Raw genomic sequence first — 24,995 nt, 5'->3', positions numbered from 1 at the left:
AACACCCAAAAATCGGTTGCGAAACTATGAGCATTGACGCGAGAGTGAATTGACGTGTGCACCTTGTGCCGCACTACCGAATCGTTCTTCCCGACAGTAGTAATATTCAAATAAGACTCCTCCCTATGTAGCCGCAAACGTTGTGCCAAATCTTCGGCCATAAAGTTTATTTGCGACCCGGAATCTAAAAGAGCTCGTGCTAATTGAAACTGTCCGAATCTATCCCGCACCTTAACGACGGCAGTGGCAAGAATCACTTGGTCGCTACTTGCAACATGACATGAGTGGGCTTGATTTGAATGATCAAATGCTACAGGAAACGACTGTGACTGCACTTGAGAACCTGATCCCGAAGCTACAGGTTGCTGCTCTGCCCCATATCTGTGAAGAAGTGTGTTATGAGGCTTAGAGCAGACGCGACACTTTGTTGCTTTGCATTTTTTAACTGGATGACCAGGATTTAAACAATTTATGCACAGCCGATTATGTTTCGTAAAATCAAAACGCTGAATCACGGACAGAGCCATAAAGGCTTGGCAACTACCTAAATTATGATTCGTCGCTGAGCAATATTGACATTTCGAATCTGGTTTGTGATCTGCTTTTGTGCATGAGAATGACGATTTTGAGTATCCCTTATTCGAACCTTGGCTAGGCTTCCCTTTACTTTTCGTTGATTCCTCAGCAGCTAAATGCTGGTATCGCCGATTCAACTGAAACGCACAATCAGACCATGTTGGCAACTTATTGTAATCTAGCTGCTCCTCAAATCGGGATTTTGTTGTGTGATCTACCTTGGACATAGCTATGTGAATAAAAATTGCATTATTGATCTCCTGTTCACTACCCAACGACTGCAATGATGCATACAGAGCCGATATCTCATCAACAAGAGACCTTAAGCCTGATGCAGAGGGTTTCGATACCTGGGGAAGGTCAAACAACTGAGAAATCGTGTCGAAGAAAATCAAACATTTATTGTCGTACACGTTTTTCAAGCTAGCCAATGCTTTCTCATAATTTAACTCGGAAATTTGAAACGCCTTTACAGTTCTTAATGCATCACCTGTTAGATATGTAAGCAAATGGTTGAACTTTTCTACCTTTGTAAGGGATGGATCGTTATGAACTAAACTCTCGAATAGACTTATAAAATTTTTGTAGTCCGAATGTTTTCCACTAAACTTCGGCAGATTCATTTTTGGTAATTGCGATGAATGACGATAACCACTGAAATCCCCTTGACTAATTCTCTGAGGTTCAACTTCTATCATTGCGGAGCGATACAATGCCTTTGTAATGATACATGCATCCTCAACCGACGCTCTCAGATCATTTTCTGGGTATAGTATATCAATGTCTGCCTGGATATCCATTAGTTTTTTACAGTACGATTCGAGAAGTTGCATTCGATATTCCATTTGAATTTTGTCGAATGAAATAGTTCTTTCCTCAAATGCCTTTTTCATTCGCTCGATGTCACTCAGAACCATATCGTGTTTCTGCATAGCCATCAAAAGTTTTGCATTTGGCTTTGCAGCCGAATCTCTTTCAGCCATTTTGAAATTGATTGGGAATTAATAAAAATGCTCCAAATGTAAATGATTTGATGAGTTTTAATAAATCACTTTCGCAAATGATTCCGTAATTATTATTCACTTGATACAATTTCGCCGATACCCCAATATTAAATTTTATTAATATAAATTCACAAGCACACCAAATTTTATTTGGGTTATATAAGGGTTAATAATGCCAAAAACCACCGCCGAAATTAAACACCAAGTTGAATTTTATTTGACAAATAAACTGTCCGAAAATATTTAAGTGGATCCCATACGGGTTAAAGATGCCCACAAGCACCGCCAAAGCCAGAAACTGTATCACAATTAATGTCGCACGTAAATACATACATATGTACATATAATAATATGTGCAGAATTTAATTTCACTGCCGAGTTTTGCAGGAATTTTACTTTGAATACTCTTTGAATACCACTGACAGAGTATATGCTGTCGAAATTAACCGATATGCCACTATGTACGGTTTGAAAGCCACTGACCAGAGTATATAGCTCAAAAATAACTGCTCTGCCACTGCACAAAAGGGAAATGAACTTGGCGGCAAAACGCTGGTATATAAGTATGTAGATATGTATGTATTTAACTGTACCGACGCACATCAATTTTCTCACAATTTAATTCCAAAAATTATTAAAGGCTGTTCACTTTTTATTTGTTTATTTGGAGGTTTTATATGTTGGTTTTAAATTGGTTTTCCAATATACAAAGTGCCAAGAATTACAGCCAGATAATTGCACACAAACACACGTAACGTGGAGTGCTTCCAAGTTTTAATTTTTGGCACTGAATACCTGATCGTTGGGCATGATTTCCAGAACTTTCCTTTTTTCCAAAATTTGATCCAATCCGATCCAAGATTTGCCGAGTTCCGCCAGCTAGGTTTTTTCGCCAAATATATAAAAAAAAACGGAACAAGTGCCGAGACGACGAAAATGCACTATTTTTGTTCGTTTTTTCGACGCGAAATCGAAAAGCTAGTCGTAGTCCCTGCTCGGGCGCCAAAATGTAAATCCGTGAGGGTTTTCCGGACAAAAAATTCGAATAAAAAAGGCGACTAGCAACTAGCTGCCTAGCTGGGGAATTTCCACTCGAAGCAAAGGAAAGAAGACGAGAAGAACTGCAGTCGCACGAAAAAGTTTTATTGCGCTGGCGCAGCCAGCAGTTCCAAAGGTTAATCGGCTACTACCTTCACACAAGCAGCGTCCGAATTGCCTCGCTATGAAAGCTATACGTTTCGGCTATTCAGCTCGGCTGAGTGCAAGCGATAAGCTTTTTGTTTTACATTGTTTACGTTTAGTTCTATTTTTTCTTCATGTAAATTCATTTCTAACAATAATATCAACCGCTAATCTAGTGCTCCAACACCCTTTGTTAAGTCTCTGTTAATTTGCAGGCGAAACGTTCGGAAACTTTCCGTGTGCCATTTGGCCGGCGGATTCAAATCCGCAAAATCAGAAATTAATTATTTTAAAATACAATGCGATTATGTATATTACAAATGTTAATTGTATTTTATTTCTTGAAGTTTTGGGAACATTATTGCATAATTTAATTAATTAATACTAACATACTTGATTTAAAAATAATTATTTTGTGGGTGCAGCTCAAAATCGGTTCGATTCTAACCTTCAACATAATTGCAAATCCGTCGCCGCTGTGTCGTATTTGAGAGGGACCATTTAAGGGTTGTCAGCGTTTAAAAACAACGGCATATATTTAAGATTAATTTCGAACAATTACTTTTTATGTTGTTTTACAATTAAAAGATCTGCTATTAGAGTAACTAGAGTGGCACTTAGAGCCATTTAAGTTTAATAAGTTCACGCAGCACCATGTTTGAAAATTGTTAAGGTCTGTCTGTAAGTTTGATTGGCAAGTAGCGTCGTTATATTGCACACAAAGCTTGACGTCATCAGCGTACATAAGTACTCTGGAGTTGTTCAAAACTTCGGGCAGATCGTTGATAAATAATGTAAAAAGTAGGGGACCCAAATGACTCGCTTGCGGGACACCAGATGTAACCCTAAGAACATTAGATAGTTTATTTTCAAAAAGGACCTTTTGCGTCCTGCCATTTAGATAACCTGAGATCCAATTAAGAAGATTGTGCCGCACTACCGAATCGTTCTTCCCGACAGTAGTAATATTCAAATAAGACTCCTCCCTATGTAGCCGCAAACGTTGTGCCAAATCTTCGGCCATAAAGTTTATTTGCGACCCGGAATCTAAAAGAGCTCGTGCTAATTGAAACTGTCCGAATCTATCCCGCACCTTAACGACGGCAGTGGCAAGAATCACTTGGTCGCTACTTGCAACATGACATGAGTGGGCTTGATTTGAATGATCAAATGCTACAGGAAACGACTGTGACTGCACTTGAGAACCTGATCCCGAAGCTACAGGTTGCTGCTCTGCCCCATATCTGTGAAGAAGTGTGTTATGAGGCTTAGAGCAGACGCGACACTTTGTTGCTTTGCATTTTTTAACTGGATGACCAGGATTTAAACAATTTATGCACAGCCGATTATGTTTCGTAAAATCAAAACGCTGAATCACGGACAGAGCCATAAAGGCTTGGCAACTACCTAAATTATGATTCGTCGCTGAGCAATATTGACATTTCGAATCTGGTTTGTGATCTGCTTTTGTGCATGAGAATGACGATTTTGAGTATCCCTTATTCGAACCTTGGCTAGGCTTCCCTTTACTTTTCGTTGATTCCTCAGCAGCTAAATGCTGGTATCGCCGATTCAACTGAAACGCACAATCAGACCATGTTGGCAACTTATTGTAATCTAGCTGCTCCTCAAATCGGGATTTTGTTGTGTGATCTACCTTGGACATAGCTATGTGAATAAAAATTGCATTATTGATCTCCTGTTCACTACCCAACGACTGCAATGATGCATACAGAGCCGATATCTCATCAACAAGAGACCTTAAGCCTGATGCAGAGGGTTTCGATACCTGGGGAAGGTCAAACAACTGAGAAATCGTGTCGAAGAAAATCAAACATTTATTGTCGTACACGTTTTTCAAGCTAGCCAATGCTTTCTCATAATTTAACTCGGAAATTTGAAACGCCTTTACAGTTCTTAATGCATCACCTGTTAGATATGTAAGCAAATGGTTGAACTTTTCTACCTTTGTAAGGGATGGATCGTTATGAACTAAACTCTCGAATAGACTTATAAAATTTTTGTAGTCCGAATGTTTTCCACTAAACTTCGGCAGATTCATTTTTGGTAATTGCGATGAATGACGATAACCACTGAAATCCCCTTGACTAATTCTCTGAGGTTCAACTTCTATCATTGCGGAGCGATACAATGCCTTTGTAATGATACATGCATCCTCAACCGACGCTCTCAGATCATTTTCTGGGTATAGTATATCAATGTCTGCCTGGATATCCATTAGTTTTTTACAGTACGATTCGAGAAGTTGCATTCGATATTCCATTTGAATTTTGTCGAATGAAATAGTTCTTTCCTCAAATGCCTTTTTCATTCGCTCGATGTCACTCAGAACCATATCGTGTTTCTGCATAGCCATCAAAAGTTTTGCATTTGGCTTTGCAGCCGAATCTCTTTCAGCCATTTTGAAATTGATTGGGAATTAATAAAAATGCTCCAAATGTAAATGATTTGATGAGTTTTAATAAATCACTTTCGCAAATGATTCCGTAATTATTATTCACTTGATACAATTTCGCCGATACCCCAATATTAAATTTTATTAATATAAATTCACAAGCACACCAAATTTTATTTGGGTTATATAAGGGTTAATAATGCCAAAAACCACCGCCGAAATTAAACACCAAGTTGAATTTTATTTGACAAATAAACTGTCCGAAAATATTTAAGTGGATCCCATACGGGTTAAAGATGCCCACAAGCACCGCCAAAGCCAGAAACTGTATCACAATTAATGTCGCACGTAAATACATACATATGTACATATAATAATATGTGCAGAATTTAATTTCACTGCCGAGTTTTGCAGGAATTTTACTTTGAATACTCTTTGAATACCACTGACAGAGTATATGCTGTCGAAATTAACCGATATGCCACTATGTACGGTTTGAAAGCCACTGACCAGAGTATATAGCTCAAAAATAACTGCTCTGCCACTGCACAAAAGGGAAATGAACTTGGCGGCAAAACGCTGGTATATAAGTATGTAGATATGTATGTATTTAACTGTACCGACGCACATCAATTTTCTCACAATTTAATTCCAAAAATTATTAAAGGCTGTTCACTTTTTATTTGTTTATTTGGAGGTTTTATATGTTGGTTTTAAATTGGTTTTCCAATATACAAAGTGCCAAGAATTACAGCCAGATAATTGCACACAAACACACGTAACGTGGAGTGCTTCCAAGTTTTAATTTTTGGCACTGAATACCTGATCGTTGGGCATGATTTCCAGAACTTTCCTTTTTTCCAAAATTTGATCCAATCCGATCCAAGATTTGCCGAGTTCCGCCAGCTAGGTTTTTTCGCCAAATATATAAAAAAAAACGGAACAAGTGCCGAGACGACGAAAATGCACTATTTTTGTTCGTTTTTTCGACGCGAAATCGAAAAGCTAGTCGTAGTCCCTGCTCGGGCGCCAAAATGTAAATCCGTGAGGGTTTTCCGGACAAAAAATTCGAATAAAAAAGGCGACTAGCAACTAGCTGCCTAGCTGGGGAATTTCCACTCGAAGCAAAGGAAAGAAGACGAGAAGAACTGCAGTCGCACGAAAAAGTTTTATTGCGCTGGCGCAGCCAGCAGTTCCAAAGGTTAATCGGCTACTACCTTCACACAAGCAGCGTCCGAATTGCCTCGCTATGAAAGCTATACGTTTCGGCTATTCAGCTCGGCTGAGTGCAAGCGATAAGCTTTTTGTTTTACATTGTTTACGTTTAGTTCTATTTTTTCTTCATGTAAATTCATTTCTAACAATAATATCAACCGCTAATCTAGTGCTCCAACACCCTTTGTTAAGTCTCTGTTAATTTGCAGGCGAAACGTTCGGAAACTTTCCGTGTGCCATTTGGCCGGCGGATTCAAATCCGCAAAATCAGAAATTAATTATTTTAAAATACAATGCGATTATGTATATTACAAATGTTAATTGTATTTTATTTCTTGAAGTTTTGGGAACATTATTGCATAATTTAATTAATTAATACTAACATACTTGATTTAAAAATAATTATTTTGTGGGTGCAGCTCAAAATCGGTTCGATTCTAACCTTCAACATAATTGCAAATCCGTCGCCGCTGTGTCGTATTTGAGAGGGACCATTTAAGGGTTGTCAGCGTTTAAAAACAACGGCATATATTTAAGATTAATTTCGAACAATTACTTTTTATGTTGTTTTACAATTAAAAGATCTGCTATTAGAGTAACTAGAGTGGCACTTAGAGCCATTTAAGTTTAATAAGTTCACGCAGCACCATGTTTGAAAATTGTTAAGGTCTGTCTGTAAGTTTGATTGGCAAGTAGCGTCGTTATATTGCACACAAAGCTTGACGTCATCAGCGTACATAAGTACTCTGGAGTTGTTCAAAACTTCGGGCAGATCGTTGATAAATAATGTAAAAAGTAGGGGACCCAAATGACTCGCTTGCGGGACACCAGATGTAACCCTAAGAACATTAGATAGTTTATTTTCAAAAAGGACCTTTTGCGTCCTGCCATTTAGATAACCTGAGATCCAATTAAGAAGATCAGTCGGAAATCCCATTAAATCGAGTTTCCGAACAAGAAGAGAATGGTTAACAGAGTCAAATGCTTTACTGAACTCAGTATAGATTACATCTGTCTGAAAGTTATTTCGGTAGCCCTTTATAATAAAGGAAGTGAGCTCCAACAGATTGGTTGTAATTGATCTTCGCCTAATTAAACCATGTTGACATGGAGAAATAATTGACCTACACAGGTGCTGCAGGTGAGGAGTAATAACATTTTCGAACAGTTTAGGGATGGCCGACAACTTAGAGATACCTCTGTAATTGTTGGCATCCAATTTGCTACCTTTTTTATGGAGAGGAATAACGAATAATTTCTTCCAAATAAACTGGGGAAACTGGGAGGTTTCTAAGTGAGAAGTGGATTGCACAGGGCTTCGGCACAATTCCTAAGCACACAGCCTGGTATTCCGTCGGGACCTGGTAAAAAAACTGGCTTAACACGATGAAGACCTATAAGAAGAGAGCTTTTGTTTAAGGTAGGACTGAAGATTTTGTTCGATTTGGGGATGATGTAAGGATAAGCCTGAATTGGGTCTTTTAAGTTGGAGTAAGTGGTTTCAAAAAACTGAGCAAAAAGATCGGCTATTGCCTGATCATTATCTGCTGTTGAATTACCAAAAGAGAGCGAGGACGGATGAGTAATGGGTTTACGCTTAGATTTAACAAAATTATAAAACTGTTTTGGGTCCTCAGAGAACTGGGACCTGCAACGAGTCAAATAATTATTGTAGCACTGCGCGTTATACACAGTAAAAGTGGATCGAGCTGATAAATAACTAGATAGGACAAACGGAGAACCGGTACGTTGATATTTAGCATACAGATTTGATTTTCTATTTTTGAGGCGGGTCAACTCTTTGGTAAACCAAGGAGGCGTGTTTGATGTAGACGGACAGTATAACGGAACACATTCAATAAAAAATGAATTCATATTCATTCACTTTTTGGGCTGGACAGTCAGATTTATTCCGTGAATAGTGGAAAGATGGTTCCAATAAATGGGAAGTTCCGACAATGGAGGAATGTAGGAACATGTAACGAAAATGGAACTACCATTAACTGATAGCTTCACGCAAAAGAATTCAATATTGTTGGATTCCTCGAAAGTTATTAATTCGGACGTGAGAGTGGAGTCGACCGCTATAAGGACACCTCCCCCACGTCTGATAGGCCGATCTAGCTGGTATACAGTGAACCCAGCTGGAAAAACTTCGGAGCTCAGAATCTCCGGCTTTAACCAGGTTTCTGTGAACACAATAACTTGGGAAGCAAATGTGACGCTGTCAGAATACAATTTAGGAAGCTTACTGCGTAAGCCTCTTGCATTCTGATAGGAAATACCAAGGGAGTTGGTTAGTTTTTTGGGACGGAATTGACAGACATAGAAGGCGCATTGGACAAATCTAGCCTAGGAAGAGTAATTCCTACAGGCCGCTTTTTCTTTTTCTTAGCTTCAAACTCTTTGACAACCACATGCTGTGGCCAGGTTTGGGCAGAGCAAGGAGTGCCAAAGATTTTGTAAGGAACATTTATCTTGAAAGACGAAATGTTCCTAGGATAAGAAAATTTAAATTTTTCCACCTTAATTTTTTCTCTATCGACTTTTACTTTGCCTTGGATAAAAGCTATGACATCTTCCGATGTCTGATCAGGGGAAAGCCGCGAAACAAATAAATGTTTTGTTGGTGGAATTGCCGTAAGGGGTTTTGGCACGGCAGACTGACCCACCATACCACTTTCAGCCGGTAGTCCGGGCCTGATACCCTGGCAGGGACTTGCATTAGGGCTCTGAGAGACAACAGTTGGGACCCCCCAGTGGGCAAAACGGGGGGCACGGTCTCACCCGCGACGCATTCGGATACCGAATCTTTTTAAGCGCTCGATATCAGGATTCTTGGAATTTGTCCCGGGGTCGGGGGCAGAGTCGAGGGCAGCCTCCCTTGAGAGGCCTATTGAGAGCCTATCACTGGTGGCTCGGTAGATGCTGCACACCAGTTGCGGTTTTTTTTTGCGCCTAGGAGGCTCATTTAACAGCTTGAGGCTATTAAATTGAGTATCCAGCGCCAAGAGCATATCTTGAGTTTTGCGAAAACTCGATAATAGCTCTTTAAAACCACCCTTGGTCTGCCGCATAAAAGACATCATTCTTCGTTTCTCCACCTCGCGGCAGGCCTCACAGCAGAAGCGTACGCCGATATTTTTGGCCACGTCATCTACTGTCCGTGCAACAACGCCAATGCACTTGGCATGCACTATGTTATCACACAGCCAACAGGTGATGGTGAGTTCACCGTAAGTAATATTTTTCTTACAATTTTTAGCGAAGCAGACCATATTAAGGGACATTATAAGGACTTACCACTGTACCTCCACTATTTAAGAGAGGGCGCAAGGAATTAAATGCAGCGGCACTAGAAGAGCGGGGGGGCAAAGAGCGGGAGAGCGTGAGATAAGCCCTGAGTAGAACCGTTTATAGCTATCGCGGCAACGCAAACAACAACAAACGCTAAAGGCACAAAAGGGAATGCAAAAAGAGCAAAATGCAAAGCAACCGCAGCAGCCCAAACTAAAATGCAATTTAAATTGATTTAAATAGCACAAAAATAGACAAGTAGCATGCACACGCGAAGTGAACGGGAATTATTAGAAACACCAAATATTAAATGTTAATAAACACCGGAGGTTTTTAGACAAATTCTACACAAATCGGGAGCGCAAGAAAAAAAACACGTCCGTTCACTTTGAAGGAAGATTTATGAAGAATTATTTAAGTGACGTAAACGGCCAATTGCAATATTTAACGCACTACATTGACTCATTGTACGAAAGGTTTGTGCCACTTAAGCAAAAGGTTCTTAAAGCCAAAGGCAATCCGTGGTTCAATAATAGTATTGCTGCTATGATTAATCGATGCGATATTGCCTATAGACGATGGAAAAGATACAAAATTGCGAGTTACTATGATGCATTTAAGTCTTTGAGAATGTCTGCTAATTTGATGATTGCCAATGCAAAGAGCAATTATTTCGCTCAAAAACTCACTAGTACAATGACAATGAAACAAAAATGGAGGGAACTTAAAATGTTGGGAATCGGAAAATCTACCCACAATAGCAAATTTGACATAGACCCCAATGATCTCAACAGAAAATTCTTGCAATCAAATGTACCTGAAACATTGACTAACTCTTATTTGGACATGACTATGAATAATATCTGTGATAATAGCTTTAGTTTTATGTGTGTTTCCGTGTGATGTTCTAGAATCAGTCCTTTCTGTAAAGTCGAGTGCTGTTGGGCTTGATAACGTTCATCCCACTTTTATAAAAATTATATTGCCAAAGATTTTAAACATAATAACATATGTGTTCAATTCCGCCTTGACTATGTCTAGTTTCCCTACCCGCTGGAAATCAGACAAAATTGTTCCTGTCCCAAAAACTAACGGCGAATATAGGCCGATATGCACGATAACGCACCATAAGTATTTATAAAGTATTTACGTCGAGGCAACCGGATATCAACCTAATGAATGAAAGTGCAACATTGACCATCAATCAATCAATCAATCATATATTTATTTCTTTTTATACCCTTGCAGGGTATTATAATTTCAGTCAGAAGTTTGCAACGCAGTGAAGGAGACGTTTCCGACCCTATAAAGTATATATATTCTTGATCAGCATCAACAGCCGAGTCGATCTAGCCATGTCCGTCTGTCCGTCTGTCCGTCTGTCCGTCTGTCCGTCTGTCCGTCTGTCTGTCTGTCTGTTTCTACGCAAACTAGTCCCTCAGTTTTAAAGCTATCTGAATGAAACTTTGCATATAGTCTTCTATATACTCTCACTGCTATATATGTCGGAACGGGCCGGATCGGACGACTATATCATATAGCTGCCATACAAATGTACGATACATTTCTAGAAAAAAATTTATAACTTTGCTGTTTTTCAAAAATTTTGCTCCATTTTTTAGATATGGCCATTTTATATTATTTCTGAATTTTGGTAAAAAATTTATGCAAATCGGCCGACTACATCATATAGCTGCCATAGGAACGATCGAGAAATAAATAGGAAAAAAATTATAGCTTCGTTGTTTTTCATCGTATGTTTATCTACTCTGAGATATAAGCTTTTTTTATTATTCTAGAATTTTGGTATAAATTTCATAAAAATCCGACAACTATATCATACAGCTGCCATATAAACGATCTGTAAATGTAGAGAAAATGTAAAGCTGGGAATGTAAAACTGTAACTGTCAAACTGTAAACATAATAAGTATAGGTAAAATGTAATGAAACTCTGTTTTTGTAAGTGTTTTCAGCATTTAAATCTATAATATAAACATAAAAACCAATCTGCAAGGGTATACAAACTTCGGCGTGCCGAAGTTAGCTTCCTTTCTTGTTTTTAAGTGAATTATTTTCAAATTCTGATACACAGCATTGGGCCTCCACTTTTTCATATTTTGAATGTGTCATCATTGGTGCTACGGGTGTAATTGGTATCCATAATTGCTGTCTTTGCACCACTTTTAAACGTGTTGTTAACTGTTTCTTCCATTTTGTTCGACGATTTTGAAACCATGTTTTTATTTGAACCTCCGTCAAGCACAGGGACTTAGATAGCTCAACACGTTTACTGACACTAAGGTATTTCTCTATATTGAATTCCATTTCTAAACGTTCCAATTGAGAAGTACTATAGGCCTGACGGGGTTTTCTGTTGATAAGTTGTTTTTTAAATGCTTTTGCTTGAAATAAAAATATTGTTTTTTAATTTCACCATTTTCTAGAAAACCTTTGTTTAATTAAAGTAAATACCTGGATTGCTATGAATATTATTTCCACAAGAAGTGATAGCACCGTGTGATTGGACATCAATGTGGCCGTAATATTTAAATGGTAAGAATTCCTTGTTTTTAAATGGATGGAAATAGGCAAAATCCATTGCTCTTAATTTATCTGAAAATATTTGAAATGACAAAAATATTTTATTATTTCTTTGTTTATATATAAATATTATATATGTATATATATTTATATAATAGTTCAAATGCTGTTCTGGTGACTGATACTAAGCCTAGTCAAACCGAAGCAACAAAATTGTAGTCTTATCGGGAAAGCTACCATTTTTTAAGGACTTACGAAAAATGCGAAAAATAGTTCGATTATAAGAAACTTTGATGTCGGCAAAAAGGGTCATAAAAATGCAAATAAAATGTCAATTAGAGTTTTATATAATAAAAATGCAATTAATTGGGGGAAGTTGTCAACCTGTCAATAATTTAGGGTCAGTGCATGTGAACAAGTGTTCAAGTGTTCCCACAGGGATATGGATACGAGTGCGAATGCAACGGAGCGATCCTTTAAAAAAAGAGAGGGTGAGGCAATTGATCCTGCTCCGCCCGGAATGATCCTGAGCCGCAAGGGGTGTAATTGAAGAAGGAGGCTAGAGTCAAAACAGATGCTCACCCACGACCCTCGACTGTGATTTTCCCTGTGAGATACCGCACTTTAAAAAAGGTCATTTATTTTTCCACTGAAGGGCGCACCGGGGCGATCCTGCTCCGCCCAGAGTGATCCTAAGCATCACGTGTACGTTCACCCACGATCCTCGTTTAAAAAAGCGACGGGGTGTAATTGAAGAAGGGCGCTAGAGTCGAAACGGAAAATCCAAAGCACGTCCATATGAAAGATGCTCAGGGAAAATGCAAAGTGTAAAAATTTTTGTGAAAATATCATTTGCCAAATAAAAGCAAATGATAACTTTAATCAATTAATAACAAAATAAAAACAAAAGCTTAAAAGCATAAGCTATTTTTAAACAAAAACAATCAAAAATAAAAATGCACGCCAACAACAACATAAACAACATCAACAACATGAATGCAATATGTATATTGAAATTCCTGCCAGCGGTACCTCCCCATAAATACACAATGCCACAACCATGTGCGGACGGAGCAAGATAAATACTTTGCTATCCGACCCCTGGATGGGAGTGTAAAGCAAATCATCGATGGATACAAGGGACTCATCCTTCAGTATATGTTTTTAAATTGTGACGGTCTGTCTGTCGGGTAGCCTCGGGGGACGTCCAGGATCCGTTTCCGGAATTAATTTGGTTCAGGCGTGGTTGCTGTAAGAGATTCCGACCCAGTCCCAGAGTAGAACGATAGATTATGCCGTAAAAATGTATCTTAACTTTTATTGACTTAAAGGGTACAATTCTGAATAATTTCATGCCGGGACTCGATTCTGGGGTACGCCGTGGTTCCGATTCGTCCTCCTCGTCCCGATTGCGGCTGTCCGGTATGGAGATGCCGATAGTTCCGCCAGAATTTGGGTTATTTGGCCTCGAAAGCAACCCACAAGCGATTTCGTTCGGACTGGAAGGTCATCCACGAGAGAATGCGTTCGGACTCGAAAGTCATCCACGAGAGAATGCGTTCGGACTCAAAAGTCAACAGAACCAAGTGGTTGTCGGACTCGAAAATCAGCTCGGAGAAGTTCGGACTCGAAAGTCAGCAGAGATTCGGACTCGAAAGTCAGCTCAGAGAGTCGCGGACAGGAACGAACTTGCTGTATGTATGTATGACTATATGCCTGCGCATTTTGATTTTAAAAGTTCTGGAAAACACGCACAAAATTGCATACATATATGTGTAAAAAGACATACACTGGTAAATTTCGTCGGAAAGAACGCACACACACAGAAATTTATGTATACATATGTGACCACTTAATTTTAATTTTTTTTGTTATTACGAAGAAAATTAAAAATGTAATGCGTGGTATATTTCAGAAAACCACCAAAGGTGAAGGTGATCAGCTAGATCAACCAAGCATACAGGAAGCTTTTTTGGGTGCAGCAAATAAAAACGGTGAGGAAAATAATGGGTCAATGAAAATTGAATATTTTAAAATAATTTGTTGCCAAATTTTCAGCAAAAGACCGAAAAATTACCGATTCATTGATCCATATGATCTGCAAAAATAATATGACAGACCAGCATGTTACCGAATGAGTTTTTCTTAAATTATTAAAAACAGGTTTGTATTAAATGAAACCACTCAATGGTCTATACCATATCCTTCAAAATGTTGTTGTTATATCTATACCAGGGATCGTAACAGTTATAATTTTTATAATAAAAATTATGAAATAAGAGTTATTTTACAATTATATAGAAAAAATAGGAAATTAATTCTTATTATTCAAGTTTTATAAAAAAGTTGTAGAATAATTATTATTTTTCAATTTGTATATAAAAGTTGAGTTATAACAATTATTTGCAATTTTTAAAATAATAATTAAAATTAAAATTATTCTTCAACTTTTTATTTTAAAAATTGAAAATAATAGTTACGTGTCAATTTTAATTTTAAAAATTGAAAATAAAAATTGAATCGCAATAACTTCAACGGAGCGGTATATCTTAAAGATTGGCATATTTCCATATTTTCATTTTTTTCTGGCTAAAGTAGTCAAGATGTAGATGGATGGGCTGAGCCACCTACTACACTATAACTACGACCTTTGTGGATCTATTCTGTACCAAAATCAACTTACATCTCCTGCGTTGAGCTCCAAAACTACTCAGGGTTAAATATACTAAAGTACCGACACAATTTCATACAAACCAAAAAATATACTAACTGTAGCGCGAAGCGGTTACACTTTGAACTAAAAAATTTTTTTTTTCAGTTTTCAAATTATTTTTATTTTAGCAAATACATAAAAATGAAGATAAAAAATTAAGTAAAAAATATTTAAAAAAAATTGCCTTCATTGAAAAAAAATATTTTGTCACTTTGACACCCTATAAAAAGACGAGTAAGTGGGCGTGGCACATTTTCCAGAACATATTGAAATTTTACAAGAATTACCTGTCAAATGGCGTTTAAATTATTTAGTTATGTTATTTTGTTCAAAAGTTATGATTTTTGCAAAGTAAAATGAGAAAAGGCGCTACTGTGCCGCGGCCAAAAATACTGCCAGATGGAATAGAGAGCTAAAACTTTCTGTACTGCTACATAGACCCAATAACATGAAGAACATTATAAATCTAAGCCCGAAAACATCAATAAATAATATTTTATAACAAAAATTCAACTGCATACTTTTAGGGTAGCGAAATCCAATATTAACTAAAGATAAGTTATTTCAACTATATTATCTATATACAAAATAAAATCAAAATGGGTTAGTAGTAGATTTAATAATAAATCTAACTAATTTAAGGCGGGGGGGGGGGTAAGGTATCTAATTTTTTTTCGTACATTTTTTATTTTTTATTTTTTTTAAGGCTCAATATCTGAAGAGGTCAGGGAGGACGAATAATTAATTACCATTCAAGACACCCAAAAACCATGATTATTAATACAGCAATCGACTGTATCAGACGGATGATAAACATATCGGACGAGATATACTATGACGAAATAACTGAAATTAAAACAATACTACGAGATAACGACTTTCCGAACAAAATCATCAAGACTCTTTTAAAGAAATACAGAACAATTAACAACATAAAACAATCAGAACAGCCAAAAACGTATATGTCCACTATATATGTACCCAAACTGTCCGAAAGATTGTCAAAATCAAATTGCTTCAACAAAGACGGAATAATATTAGCCCACAAACCAACAAACACGTTAAAAGACTTTTTTAATAAAACAAAATCAAGATTATTGACAACAGAAAAAAACAAGAAAGGAAGCTAACTTCGGCACGCCGAAGTTTGTATACCCTTGCAGATTGGTTTTCATATTTATATTATAAATTATAATGCCGAAAACAGACACTAAACAGAGTTTCATTACATTTTACCTATACTTATTATGTTTACAGTTTGACAGTTACAGTTATACATTCACAGCTTTACATTTTCTCAACATCTACAGATCGCTTCTATGGCAGCTATATGATATAGTTGTCCGATTTTCAAATTATTGTTCCCAAAATTCTGAAATAATACTAAAAGCTCATGTCTCTAAGTAGATAAAAATACGTTGAAAAACAACGAAGTTATAATTTTTTCTTTTACTTTCCCTATCGTTCCTATGGCAGCTATAAGATATAGTCGTCCGATTTTCATAAAATTTATACCAAAATTCTGAAATAATACCAGAAGCTCATGTCTTAAAGTAGATTAAAATACGTTGAAAAACAACGAAGTTATAAGTTTTTTCGATTAATTTTCCGATCGTTCCTATGGCAGCTATAAGATATAGTGGTCCGATTTTCATAAAATTTTTACCAAAATTCTGAAATAATATAAAATGGCTATATCTCAAAAATGATATTGAAAAACAGCCAAGTTATAATTTTTTTTCTAAAAATGTATCGAACATTTGTATGGCAGCTATATGATATAGTCGTCCGATCCGGCCCGTTCCGACATATATAGCAGTGAGAGCATATAGAAGACTATATGCAAAGTTTCATTCAGATAGCTTTAAAACTGAGGGACTAGTTTGCGTAGAAACAGACAGACAGACGGACAGACGGACATGGCTAGATCGACTCGGCTTTTGATGCTGATCAAGAATATATATACTTTATAGGGTCGGAAACGTCTCCTTCACTGCGTTGCAAACTTCTGACTGAAATTATAATACCCTGCAAGGGTATAAAAATTATTCTTACTTGATAATATGAGTGCGGAAGATGTCTTGTTGATATTCCAATCGTTTTTTTTTTCATTGGATTCTAAATGCAAAATACTGTCAATACTAAAAACACTGAATTGATTAATCTTTTTAACTGTTACACTTTCGTCACTTTTATTACACATTATTTAGAAGGTTGTTTTTTTAATTATTTGATCTGTTTTCTTATTTTTTTCTGTTTTCAAAACTGGACATTTCTGGACTGTGTTCTGTTCTCGATATAAAAAATTGATCCCAACGGTTTGAGCTCTACCCAAATGTCACACTGAGCTATTCCGGTTGTCTAAAACGTGATAATGAAAATCATCATCCGCATTCACAGTCAACAACCAATTAATCTGGAATGGACATGTTTACTTTTCTTTATACATATGAACATAGATACATACATAGACATAAGCACACATTAAAATTGTAAAGTGTCTCGACAATTCGATTTCCTATACAGAATTAATAAGATAGTGAAGGCAGACTTAAAACCTATAATTTTAGTTACGGTAAGCTTTTTAACCACTGTACAATGCTCTAAATGGTAAAACGGGATTTATTTATCATTTCCCCAATCCTCAGCATACGATTTGCCCTTATTATGTAAGTACAAAACTATTTTCCGTTGAAATTCGATAGTTTACTTTTGTTTGCCCAACATTTTGGTAAAATTCGCTACTTTGGCTTAGAAAATAGGCGCTTCGACGATTTTAGGTTAAAATTTTATCAATAATCATATTCTAAATAAAGATAACGAGGCTTCCCAGATGAAAAAAGTTAACAGATCGATCAAATTTTTACAAAATAATACTCTATGTGCCAAATGTGCCAATAATTTTGTTCAGGGAAATGTAGGAGTTTTTTTAGTTTTTTAATTTTTATAAATTAATGGAATGATATAAAAGGATAAAACTAAGTTAATTTTGTTGGAAATTGATCAATATATTTAAATAAAATTTGTTTCATGTAAATATCGCTATATTTAATGGAGAAAATCGGTGCCAAAGTTAGACATGCAAACTGTGCCAAAAATTAAGTTCGTCACTGTATATATACAGTATGTCAAGAAACAGTTTACACAACAAAAATAAACTTTATTTTTTGACTTTGCATGCTAAATTAAACACCTTCTTTTCAATTTTATAAAAATTTTTTAATGCAAAACGATTCATATGTGTTTGCTTTATTAATTAAGGGGGTCTTCTCATTGGGCAATTTTTTTTTTCGATTTTTTTTTTTGCATTTATTTATAGCTTGGGATGGTATGTATATGTCCCCAAAAGGATTTTTAGAAATTCGAATTACTTTAGAAGATACAGCCTTTTTTGTGAAGCAAGTTCTTCGCAAAATGAGCTTTTTTCAAACTTCAAACGCGTTTATCTCGAAACCACGTTTTTCGAACTGGCGGCCATGATATCTCCAGTTCAACTGAACCGATTTTCATGAAACAAAGTGGAGTCGACGCAGAATTGTCACCATTCTCGGGTGACGGAACAGATTTTTTTTTAAATTTTTTTTCTATTTTTTTTTTCTATTTTTTTTCTATTTTTTTTTTACACTAAACTACAAAAAAATAGCCCAAAATTGAAATTTTTTTTTTGAATGGCCGCCATTTTGTTTAAAAAAATTTAAAAAAAAATCTGTTCCGTCACCCGAAAATGACATCAATTCTGATTATAACCCCGTTTTTATTTTTCATTTCGGACGCTCTGGAGACCCTGAATCGTGGCCGCCAGGACGACACCTTTTTTTTCGACCACCAAGTTTGAAGTCTCATTACTCTTTGAACAACCCTCGTATCGAGGCAAGAACAACTTTTTTAGTTACTTTGAACATTTTTGAATACAATAATTAAAAAAAGTTTTCAATTATTCTTTGCGTTTTCAAATAAGAATTTTTTTAAAAAGGGTCAAAAAAACGGCTTTTGAATGAGAAGACCCCCTTAAGGGGGTTTTCTGAATTAGGAGGCAAAAAAAATCGATTTTTTTGTTTATTGCTTAAAACGATAGATAAACTATCTTAGAACATACCACAAAAATTTCAGAAGCCAATTCGAAGTATTTTCGAAGATACAGAGATGAAAGCAAAGGAGCGCCAAGCAGGTTTGCAGGCGCTTGGTGAACTTTGAAGCGCGTTTTCTCCACTTCTCATTTTTCGAATTGGCGGGAAAGATAACTAAAAAACTTATTGACCGATTGAAACGAATAAAGGCTTATTCTCTTTAGAATTAAATTCTCTTCTAAATAGACTAAAACGGTTGTTGAAAACCGCTTTTTATATTTTTTACAGCATGTTAAAGTCAATATTTTATCCCGAAAAATGCAATATTGACTTTAACATGCTGTAAAAAATATAAAAAGCGGTTTTCATTTCAATCGGTCAATAAGTTTTTTAGTTATCTTTCCCGCCAATTAGGAACTGCTGTGACGAGGCGCTTCAGTGAACTACTTATAAGTCCGCCATTTTGAAATTTTTTTTTTTTTTTTTAAATTTATTTAAGCGCTTTAAATATGTATAAAAATATACCAAAAATTGCAAGAAGCTTGGTCGTTTCTTTACCTTCCAAAAAAAAATGCGAAAAACAACTAATTTTTGGCCTCCTAATTCAGGAAACCCCCTTAAAGGAAAAAAACGAAAACATAACATTCAAAGAAACATAACAATTAACTTATATATGAGATTACACATTTTTTCTTCTGTCAAGAAACTACACAAAAACTATTTTCTTAGTTTAAATCTAAATATTAAGAAACCTTTACTATTTTTTTTTAATATTAATACTTAGTATGACCAAAGACAATAGAGCTATAAGATAAGTAACGCTATACGATTTTTTTGCACACGATTTTTTCGTGCTGGCTTTTGAACTGGCTCCAGGCTCTCTTAAATTTTGTTCAAAAGCCAGCGAAGGGAGCGCTCTAGAGCCAGCCGTTCTCTTGTACGCATTCAGCGACGCCGCCGGGTGTTTGTGTGCAAACGGGCCTCAGAAGGCCAATTTCGCTAATAAATTTATTTTTTATTTAAACATCTCTTTAATTTTATATACTTATTGATTTATAAATGAATTTTTTATAATGTATAAAACATAATAATATATTGTTAATTTATTAGTCAATTGAATTAGATAATTGTAAATACATATGTAATTATATATGTATTTAAATCAATTATTTGTATTATTTTGCATATTTATTTAATAATAAAATTATAAAATATACATACAGATGAAAATAAAATTTAGTTTACTGATTTTCTGGATTGAACTTGTTACAATTACAATCCATATTCGAGATCAGCTGTTTTTGCTGCCGCTACTATCGCACGGTGGCTCCTTTTCTCATTTAGCGTTGCAAAAATCATATATTTTGAACCAAATAAGATAACCTAATAATTTGAACGGACAGATAATTGTTGTAAAATATATATATGTACTGCATAATAATAAAAAAAATAAGCTAACTGTAGCGCTCACGGTTTTGTGGCGGTTACACTTAGAATTAAAAAAAAAATTTTTAATTGATTTTATTACAGATTCTCAATCCTTGAGAAATGTTCTGTCGAATAAGTATGGTTAAAATCGTTTTTGCGAAAACGACTTTTTCGATTTTTGCAACGCTAATTGTTCGAGAGGCGCTACTGTGCATCGCCCTTAACAAGCGGTCGCTAGCACAAAACACATTTTTACATTTTTTGGTGCTTGCGCGCTGGCGCACACATATTCTCGCACACATACGCGCTTGCGTGTTCTTGTGTTTACTCATACAAGCAAACGCATTCTATTTTTAGAACGCGACTGTCGTTGCCATCAAAAATGAAGCCCCATATTGCAAAACGAATGTATGGGCGTGAGGCATCTTGTTAATTGTATTGTCTTTGGTATGACCCCCCTTAGCATTTACTACCAGCTGGAGACGTTTTTTCATGGAACTGACTAGTTTTGGTAGGTCATATTCCAACGGAAGCTTTTGCCACTCTTCAATTACTGCCGTTTTGAGCGCTTGGCGGTTTTTGGGCTGCCTTTTTGCCACTTTCTTCTTCAGATACGCCCACAAATTCTCGATGGGGTTAAGGTCGGGGCTCTGAGGAGGAGTATCGATGACCTTTTGGCAATTATAAAGGAGCCATGTGCGCACAGTAAGCTCCTTATGTTTGGGGTCATTGTCTTGATAAAACTTAAATGTTGGCTTATTATCGACAATCAAACCCAATTTCTCCGCATTTTGCCTCAAATTTTGTTTGAGAATGGAGAGATATTGCTCAGCATTCATTGTGTTTTCAATGAACGCAAGCTCTCCCACTCCCTTGCTGCTTATGCATCCCCAAACCATCACCGACAATTTGCCAAATTTTACTGTCGGAATTATGTTGCGCTGATCAAGAGCTGTTAACGGTTTGCGCCATACTCTGGTTGGTCCATCGTTGTAGTAGAGCATTATCTTTGTTTCATCGCAGAATATGACGTCATCCCAATATTCCGCCGGCTTGCTGACCATGTTTGCAGCGAACTGTAAACGTTTTTCAACGTTTATTGCTGAAAGCAAATGTTCGGCTGGGGGGAAACTTGCTGGTTTCGTTCCGTAGGATGAGCACGAATTATTATTAAAGAAAATCATTCCCGCGCCGCAGTCGTAAACACCAAAGAAAAAGTCACCACCAAAAAGAATATCGCACGAAAGTAGGAGGCCCGGGGCGTGGTTATTTTCCATGGTAAACGACCGTGGACGTGGTCTTCTTTATTTGATTTTAATATAGGAATTAATGTACAAGTTGGAGTGAGAGATTAGAACCGCCGATCGCCCAGAGTCGAAAGCCTCCGCTAGAAGAGCGAGAGAGCAAGCTGCGCAAGAGCGCAAGCTGAGAGCGAGAGCGCGCTGAGGAGCTTTGCAGAAGCGGGAGCGCTTCGGAGGCGCGCGGGGGGGAAGCGAAAGCTCCTGACCTGAACATTCCGCCCCCCTTGCAATCACTATGGGTTGCAATAAAGTCTGCTCCTCATTACGGCGTGTGACAGGCCCCGGACAGGACCCATCCAAATACGGTGCTTTGGGCCACCGGCAATCCATCCTGCACTTTCAGGAACCCAGGCTGCATAACTTTGGGGTACACATCCGCGCCCAGGATGACGGAGATCGTAGCCGGAAGGTAGAATCGTTCATCAGCCAAGGTGATGTCCTTGAAATAGGACCGCACAGTCTCATCCAATTGTCGGATCGGAGTGCGGACGCGCACGTGAGGCTCCACTTTGAAAACGAGATCGAGCCGGACATGGGCGTTCGTTTTCGAGCCGACGGTGGCTGAACAGATCTGTTCAGCACCCACAGCTGTCGTCGCAAGTCGCAAAGAAGTTGCCAGCGACGCGTCAATGCAGCTCATAGGCGTGCATGGGTCGATGAGCGCTGCTGTGTCGAACACTCGCGCCCCGGTGTCAATCCGCACCAGAGCGGTCGGGAGGAGGTTCACGCTGTGTCGCTGAAGCAAAGTGGCCAGTGAAGGCCCTGTCGGAACTCCCTGCGTGGCGAATGCCGCGGTTCGTGGAGAGGCCGACGAATGCCGTGGAGAGGCTGACGAATGCCGTGGAGAGGCCGAAGAGAGTTGAGAGGCCGCCGAAGAGCGTTGAGGAGAGGCCGCGGAGCGCCGAGGTGAGGCTTCAGCGCCCCGAGGAGAGGTCGAAGCGTGGTGAGCAGAAGCTCGAGCGCGACGAGAGGGCGGCGTCAACTGACGCGAACGGCGTAAATACAGCGGCTGCTCCTGCATATGCAGCAGTGTGTGGTGCTCTCCGTTGCGGTGGACTCCGTGGCAGACTCGGCAACGGTAGGAATTTGTACCTCGTGTACGTCTGCTCTCCATTTCGACGGCGCTACGTAGACGTGGGAACATTGTTTATAATCTGGAGTAGGATACAAAAAAAAACGAATTAGTATGGAGTCGAAAATATGACTTAGAACTAGCGACAGCAGCAAACTACGGAGTGAGGATACGGCTAGTTATTGAGATTTTTCGGAGGTCGTCACCCGACCACACGCCCTGATGAGGCCGTGAGGATCAAGAAAAGGATTCATGTTCTTAATAGAACTGGATGCTGGATTTGGCCGCTTTTGGCTCAGGCAGGCATATTCAAGCGCAAAGTATCTGCGCTGTGTTATGAAAATTAGGAGTCGCTCAGCTGTGGAAATCTCTGTGTTGGATAGCTGCAGCTCGCCTGGAATAGGTCGTTTTTGCGAGCGCTGGATGAAGCGCTGAACATAGGTGAAAACTCGTATCGAGCTTGGAGAACCGCTCAAGCATGTCCTGCTCCGGGCATGCTAAATGGCAACGTATGGGTCGCTTCCCGATGTCACAATAGTGAAATCAGTCCATAGAAAAGATTCTATACGACCGAAAGGAATCTGAGGCAGAATTGCAGTCCACAAGTCTGACAGAAGGACGGCTCCACACAGTTCTAGACGCGGGAGCGAGACGGTTTTTACCGGAGCGACTTTGGTATTTGACGTTAGAAGATTTGATGAAATGATTCCATCACGCTGGATGCGCACGTAAATCGCTGCGCCATAAGCCTTTTGGGAGGCATCGCAGAAACCATGGATTTGGACTTGTACACCTGGTTGAAAATGTACCCAACGCGGGATGCGAACTTGGTGGAGGAAACTGTAGCTCCGAAGGAAATCATGCCAGCGATGTAGTAGTTCTGCAGGAAGAAACTCGTCCCATTCGACGCTGGCTAACCAGATATCCTGCATCAGGATTTTGGCCTGAACCACAAATAAGGAGAGCCACCCAGCTGGGTCGAACAATTTCGCGATTTGGGATAAGACGTCGCGTTTCGAATAGTTTGCCTGAATGGTGACCTCTGTTGGGACAAAATAGAACTCATGCGTCGTAGCGTTCCACCGTACTCCCAATGTCTTGGTGGTGCTGACCTCTTCGAGATCAAGAAAATCAGTCGAAAGTAGATGCTCTTTAGGAAGTGCTTTAAGGAGTGCACGTTCATTCGATGTCCACTTGCGGAGGGGGAATCCAGCTGAGTCCAGAGCTGCTTGCAGCTCCCGAATGGCTAAAATAGCTTCAGCCTCTGTATGGGCTCCTGCTAGCACATCGTCGACATACATATAATTTGAGATTATATGCGACGCCCGTGGATATTGGGCGTTGACATCGTCAGACAATTGTTGCAGTGCTCGTAGGGCCAGGAAAGGGGCACAATTCACTCCAAACGTGACCGTCTGAAGCTCGAAGTCGGATATATCCCCTTGGCCATTTCGAAAGAGAATCCTCTGAAACGGAGTGTGCTCTTGGTTTAGGAGAATTTGCCGATACATCTTGGTGATGTCGGCATTGAAAACGAATTTAAACGTCCGCCACTTCAGGATTTGAAGAGTGAGATCGGACTGCAGTACTGGCCCTGGATACAGAATGTCATTAAGGCTGTTCCCATTGGAAGAAGGACTGGATGCGTTGAAAACTACGCGAACTCTCGTGGTCGCACTTTCGGGCTTAAATACTGCATGATGGGGGAGATAGAAATTTATCTTGTCGGTATTCGGAGGCATCGGCTTCATATGGCCAAGATCGATATATTCTTGGATCACTGAGTCATAAGTGTCTTTGAGAGCGGGCTCCTTCTTCAAGCGAGTCTCATTCCTCAGAAACTGTGCGAGTGCGGAACTCCAGGAATGCCCCAAGTCAATGTGCTCTGAATCTTTGAAGGGCAGGGATACTATATATTTCCCGTCGCAGGATCTGGTAGTTGTTCGGACGAAAAAGTCTTCACACAACTTGTCCGTCTCCTTTACCAGTCTACATGGAAGGTCCTCCACCTCCCAAAATTTTGTGAGAAGTGTTTCCATGGTTGCTTCGGACTCTATGGATTGGATTGGCAAGAATATGCCGTAGAATTCGAATGTTAGACTTAGTTGTGGTCACTACCGTCAACTAAAAATCTCCGAAGTAGAAATGTGAGACGGTAAAAACGAAGCGAATATGGATGGC

At 38.4% G+C, this 24,995-nt stretch overlaps 1 long non-coding RNA gene across 1 annotated transcript in view; it reads right to left on the bottom strand.

The window, feature by feature from the left end:
- The window catches only part of LOC138928329 (uncharacterized), a 58,506-nt gene extending 41,224 nt beyond the window's left edge, over positions 1 to 17,282 (bottom strand). Inside the window, exons 1-2 of the long non-coding RNA XR_011444849.1 lie at positions 17,002 to 17,282; positions 12,165 to 12,305 (exon numbers count right to left, since the gene is read on the bottom strand). This is a non-coding gene — a long non-coding RNA (uncharacterized lncRNA). The remainder of the gene's footprint in view (positions 1 to 12,164; positions 12,306 to 17,001) is intronic.
- Between the last annotated feature and the right edge of the window lie 7,713 nt (positions 17,283 to 24,995).

The sequence above is a fragment of the Drosophila kikkawai genome, chromosome 3L (genome assembly GCF_030179895.1).
Source record: "Drosophila kikkawai strain 14028-0561.14 chromosome 3L, DkikHiC1v2, whole genome shotgun sequence".
NCBI lineage: Eukaryota > Metazoa > Arthropoda > Insecta > Diptera > Drosophilidae > Drosophila > Drosophila kikkawai.
The sequence above is the reverse complement of the archived record's forward strand: the minus strand, read 5'-3'. Positions and strand labels throughout refer to the sequence as shown.